Source organism: Mustela lutreola, chromosome 16 (assembly GCF_030435805.1).
Source record: "Mustela lutreola isolate mMusLut2 chromosome 16, mMusLut2.pri, whole genome shotgun sequence".
Taxonomy (NCBI): domain Eukaryota; kingdom Metazoa; phylum Chordata; class Mammalia; order Carnivora; family Mustelidae; genus Mustela; species Mustela lutreola.
Window position 1 is genome coordinate 7282025 of NC_081305.1, and position 6348 is coordinate 7288372.

The 6348-nt window shown below is 49.1% G+C and overlaps 1 long non-coding RNA gene across 1 annotated transcript; it reads left to right on the forward strand.

The window, feature by feature from the left end:
- The first annotated feature begins 1656 nt into the window (after positions 1 to 1656).
- LOC131818767 (uncharacterized) lies at positions 1657 to 6023 on the forward strand. The gene is made up of 3 exons (XR_009348932.1): positions 1657 to 1770; positions 4558 to 4641; positions 5813 to 6023. It is a non-coding gene; the product is annotated as an uncharacterized LOC131818767 (long non-coding RNA).
- The last annotated feature ends 325 nt before the right edge of the window (positions 6024 to 6348 follow it).

Below are 6348 nucleotides of genomic sequence, written 5' to 3' on the forward strand. Positions count from 1 at the left end.
AAAGTATTCAAGGGGATCTGAGTGGGGGCCAACAGTGTCTGCTACAGGGAACAATTAATATCTCCCATTGTACAGATGACAAAACTGAGGCTCGAGGAGTGAACTGGTTCTCCCAGATAGGTTGTTGCCTGGGTCAGGATTTTAATGTAGGCTTGCAACGCGGATGTTCTCTCTCTGGCACAGTGATGGTGGATCTCTTGGCGCCTGGGAACCCATGACTGAAAGCACTGAGCTTTCTTGCTTCTTTCTACCATCTCCCTGAGATACACCAGCCCTGGTTTCACAGACCTACTTCCTATAAGGAGGAGAGAACAGGCTCTACCCTTTTGACTCCCTCCTGCCACCAAAGGGGGAAAAAAAAAGTATTTAAGTAATTTTTTCTATGCTTGAGAAAAGCAACAAGCAATGATAAGAATGAAAGATTTATCAGTTACACATGGCACAGATGAGTCTCACCAGGGGTGGTCCAGAGAAGCTGAGAAAGAGTCCGATCCCATGCATGGAAAGTACACAAAGAGAAGAAACTAACCTCTGTGACAGGAGCCAGGCTTTTAGTGCCTCTTGGGGTGGGTTAGAGACCTGAAGGAAGGGATGGTTGCATTTAGGGGTTTTTTGGCGGTGTGTGTGGGGGGGGGGGGCTTCAGGTTCAATGGGTGTGTTCAGTCCGTGAAAGTTCATCGAACTAGGTCCTTATGATATGTGTGCTTTTTATATGCATATCATATATGATTCCATAAAAATTGAAGTTGCAGAAAAAAGTGAAAGAAACAGAAGATAAAGAAGGACAAAAGGGAGAAAATAGAATAAAGCCTTAATCCCGCCCATTGAGAATTCACTTTTGTTAATGCCTGGTGTGTTGTCTCAAGGTCTTTCTACGTGTGTGTGATACATACACAGACACACACGACAGAATTTCTGGATGTGCTGGAGACGACTGTCCTCCTCTTGAGAGTAGAATATAGCCCATTTTCGGTACTGACAGCAACACAATGAATTGCAACCCCAAATCGGGAACCAGTGTTCTGGGAAGGAGGAGGTCTGAGAGAGGCTGGAGATGTTCCGTGCATCTGGGAGGTGGAGAATCCAATGATAAATCTGCCTTATGGATGTGAAGTGTGTGGCCCGTGTGCCCCTCCGGACGGGCTGCGTGCGTTACATCACCCACTGTCTGTGTATTCTCCATCCAGGTGTTCAATGCCATGTGTAGACTAAATGCTGACTCTGACTCATGCCTGGGGCTTGTGGTGATAAATAACTTTGGGTTCTGACCTCATGGGGCTTTAAGTTGAGTAGTGTCACTCTGGGCAAGATGCTGCCTTCATGGGAACCTCATTTTTCTCATCAGGAAAATAGGGATAATAAAATCTGCCAGGGGAGACTTCTCTGTTTGGAAGAACCATCTGATTATTGAATGGGGTCTGGACCCAGGTAAGGTCTTAAACAGAGAGGGTGACTTCATGCAGAGCCCAAGCAGAAGGACGCCAGAAAGGGGAGCGAGGTGTTTCCTTCCACTACTGCTGAGTGGACTCCGCGGGTGGGGCAGTGTGCCTGGCCTGGCAGGAGATGGTGGTGGCAGGTGAAGGAGTAGTGCCCCCCCAGCATGGTAGCTCCCAGAGGTATCTGTGATGTTCAGAACACAGTGGTTCCCGTGGGAGCCCCATCGTCCTGTGGACATGGCAGTGTCAAGGGAAGAGGGTCGGAGCAGGTGAAAGTGAAGGTCATGGAGATGTCATGTGGAAACTAGTTGGACTGGCTTATTGGAAGCGCAAGGTAACCTATCCCCAAAGGCTTGGAGGTGGAAACCTGGCTGGGGAGTCAGCTTTGGTTGGATTTTACAAAGCAACTCCTGTTTCTTTCTTTTACTCAGGACTAGGGTGACACCTTTTAATTCTTCCCCTAGTTGTTCTTAGCAGTGACTTGGGTGGCTTGGGCTTGGCAATGGGGGAGGATTTCAAGAAGAGAAAGGCAGGAGAGTGGGAGTGTCTCAAAGCCCACCCAGTCATAGCCCCTCTCCCCAGCTCACTTGTTGGAGGGAACAGATTTCTGCCCCGTGCGGGAGGCCCTTCTCAAACTTTAATGAGCACAGGAGTCCACTGGGAATCTTCCTAAATGCAGACCCTTATTCAGCAGGTTGGGGCTCGGTCCCCTAAGGGGCACTATGTATATGTGTGGGGTGGTGGAGAGCAGGAGAAGAGGCAGAATGGAAGAGGAGCCCGCCGTGCTCTATGGAGAGGGAACAGCTTTGCTCGCCTCTGATTCAGGTAGTGTGGGAGCCATGGGCACTATTCCTAAAGCAAGGTTTGAAAACCACTGGCCTAGAATTCGCCTCGCTCTGCAGTTCCTTCTGCTCAGATCGTGCCTACCCTCTTGATAACATCGTAAACTCCTACCCTGCCTTTAACATCCAGCCCAGGTCTGTCTGCCTGAACGCAGCCTCCCTTAGACAACAAGCCCTTATCAGCCCCTTATCTGTACTGCATTATCACCGTCCCTCACCCGGGCTCTGCCGATTCCTATTATCTCACTGTATTGAAAATGTCTTCTGCACACATATCTCCATTATATACCAGCAGCTTTTGGGGAGCAGGATGACATCCCCCATGTCTGCTCCTGGGCACAGAGTGTGCTCAGCATAAAGGCATTCCCTGTTCAGGGCTTGCAGAATGGGTACCGGCTAATGCTTCTCTGATTATGAAGCACACCTTCTTGAAATTCTCAGACAGAACCTGGATTTTTATTAATTTGAGATTTCATAAATGGTTATTAATCTCTGCTTGCATCTCCCGGAAATTGCTGGGCTTGGCAAGAGCCGGTAAACAGGCTCAGATAATATCCTCTTTCCCGTCCTCCTGACATCACTGATGGTGTTGTGCTTTTTTTTTTTCTCTTTTTCTGGGAGACACTAGACATTCACTTTCTCCCCACGTCACTGAGATGTGATCAAATGCCCACTGAAAGGTTCAGAGTTTGTGAACAACTTAAAGGTCATGTCGGATGAAGGAGCTGGCTGACAGCACCCTTTGGGCCGTTGTAACGTGGTGATGCTGGTACTAACCCATTCCCCAGAGGTGTGGGACTTGCCCAGACAGGCCTCCCATCCCTGCCCCACAGAGGGTGCAGCTTCGAGGGCTGGAACATATTCCGAGGAGCCAGGGCTTCTGCTCCTCTGGCATTGCTGGGGAGGCCCGAGAGAGCTCCTTGGAGCTCGTCAGGAAGCGGGAGGTTGTCCAGGAGCAGATGCAGAAGGAGGCCCATAAGAGTCAAGGACCTGCCTCAATTCATTTTGCAGTCTGAATTGAGACGTTCTAAAGCTTCTAATTAGAATCCCATCTTGAGTATTCTTGGGGGATGTAGCTAATTATATCCCTTCAAAGGTGCTCATTAACTTGGTGAACCCCATTGTAACAAACCCCGCGATCCAGGGAACAGTGTTTCTGAGATAAGGCTGGGCAGGGATAGAGATACTGACTGTTTACCCCTCAGACCCTGTGTCCGATTTTCTGCCAGGCACCGAGGTCAGGGGCTGGGGGAGTGTAAGAATGAGACAGAGTTCGTGTTCTTAAGCCCTACAGACTGTCAGATGCACAGCTTCTCCTGAGTGGATTGTTGAGGAAGTGCAGCCCATGAATACAGACCAGAAGAATACAGGCCAGCCTTAGGTACTGAATTGACTTATCAATCCAGGCTAAAGAGAAAAGCTGGTTGTATGTGTGGGCCGAGTGGGGAGGGGGAGGGAAGGAATGGTTTAAACTGGTTACAAGTGTAGACAGAATGATGGGCGTTGGGGCATAAAGCATAGGCTTGGTGAACAGACACAAGAGATGCACTGTTGACGGGGAGATGAGTCCCCTGAGCTGTTTGCATATGATGACATTCCATGGCGGGGATGGTGGTCTGACATCCTCTAGACCCAGACGGATGGTTGATGAAAGGATTAGGAGCAGCTACTCTATCCGATGACCTCCACGGGTCAGTCAGACGTCCACACGGTGACACCGATCAGAGCAGCGGTGGTGGGCAGCTCCCAGCAATCACTACTTCTCCAGGTAGTGCCGATGAGGGTGATGACGATGGGGTATTGAACAGGGTGACGGGCGATAACTGCCTCGACCCTTGTGGGACATCTACTCGATGTCAGGTGCTTTCCAGTATTTTTTCTTTATGAGCCATTCTATACACGTAAGGCTCAGCGATTTTAATTTCCTTGTCACCGGTCTGGTGAGTCAGAGATGGAAGGGAGTGGTTGGGAGTGTGGGCCCGCGTCAAGATTTGGGTTGACAGTGCCTCCTCTGACGCTGAAAGTCTCGGCTGACCTGGGGCCAGCTGTGAGCCCTCTCTCGGCCTTGCTGTTCGTGTGCGAAATGAGACTGTGCTGAACTCCGTCACGCCTGTTTTGGAATCAGTGAGGACACGATGGGAGCCGCTGCTGCTTCTGTCCTTCTCCTTCTAGGTCTTCTTCCCCTCCTCATCCTCCCCTTCCTTCTCCTCTTCCTCTTCTTCCAGAAATAACAATACCATAACTTCTTACTATTACTATTATTATTATTATTGATGCAGGGCTGGGCCTGTCTGGTTACGAAGCAATGCCCTTTCCTCGACTCCACGCTGAGTTCTGGGCCCAAGGGCAGAGCTGGCTGTCAGGTGAGTCTGTGCTGTATTTCTTTATTCCTTCCGTCTCTCGTCTGGCTCTCCACCACTGCAGATGCCTGGGGCCACCTGGAGTGGTGCTTGGAGAATGCATCTGTCCAGAATCCGGGGGGGCCACTTCTCTTTCCAGCATCAGAGGCAGAGGTCACTCACGAGGTGGGAATGAATTAGAGGCACCTCAGTGAGAGGGATGTCTCAGACCTCTCTCCCACCACAGCTCTGCCTCCTGAACAGTCCAGCAAAGGCTTCTCCTCCTGTCTAGCCATACCCACGGGTGTGTTTTGAAGCAAGGGACTGGGTGACCACAACCCACCTGTTCAGGGCCTCTGATGAATATGTACTTCCTAGGGAGTCACTGGGCTTCTGGACTGGTGAAAGCAGCCAGCGGTGACCCAGATAGTTTAGTGGCGAGGTAAGGGCATTTTGATTTCAGGCAACACATGAAGCCTTCTCTGGTAGTATACACAAAAGAGGGGAACTGACTAGCAGGCTTTGGAGGGGCTCAATAAACTCCAAGGTGAAACTGTAGTTGAGCCCCAGAACATTCGCAGGGAATCTGGGTTACAAAGTGTGGCGCTGCATTCCTTTCTCCTGAGAACTGGCGCTCTCTGTTACTCCCCAGTGGAAATTGGGGCACCCCAACACCTGTGCATCAGTCTAGCCCTACGGGCACTTCCTCTCTGACTCTCTTCCAAATCAAAATACCAAGGAAGAGTCTCTCATTGGCCTCCTCTGGGCCAGGTCACCACTGACAAACTTGATAGAATTGCATAGAGGTATTAAGAGAAACCCCTATGTAGCAATATGGAAATCCTTATTAATTGGTAAAGGAATTAGACAGAACTGTGTCCTTAACAGCATTACAGCTCTTTAAATCTATTTATGCATGTGGTTACATATTGGAAGAGGCCACAGTGAGATGGATTAAATGGCTTGTATTCTGGTAAACTTGGTTTATTTTGCTGGTATTGCTATTCTTCATAATAATAACTGGCATCCATACTGTGTTCTAGTTTGGAGCACTGGGCCACAGTGGGTGGGCACATTCGTGGGCCAGCAAACTCAGGTCCCAGAGAGGTGTGGATCCTGCTAACCAGTAAGTAGTCAAGTCAGACTCTAGGCCTCATGCTATTTCAACTGCACCATATTGTACCTCGTGTTGTAGGGCTGACCAAAGGAGGAGAATTTTAAGATCATTTCTGCATGCAGCAGGGGTGGTTAAGGTTGGCAGCATCCAGCCAGCCAGTCCTGAGATCATCTGGTGAAGGGAAACGAAGCATGGAGGTTTCCCAGAGAAAGAACCGAGGACGAAGGAAGGGGTTCAGTCTTCTTTTCTCCTATGTTCAAGCAATGGCTGAGTACACTGGCTAACTCAACCTTCTCATACCAGATTTTCATGAGAAATAAACATTCACGTGTTACTAACCTTAAATGTTCGAGATGTTAAGAATATTCCGAATTGCCATGCAGATGCCCGAGTTTCCAATACTAGAGACGACTTCCGTAATGGGAGCACTTTTAACCCCATCATACCCAGAATTTCAGATACCAGTTTATCGTTTGTAAGGCTCCTGATGGGAGATGTTAGCACCACTCTGAAAGCACAGTTTTGCACCCAGACATGATCTACTTTTTTTTTTTTTTTAATAAATGGAATGTAAGACCAAATATTGGTTGAGTGAATGACTATCTTTGGCCATT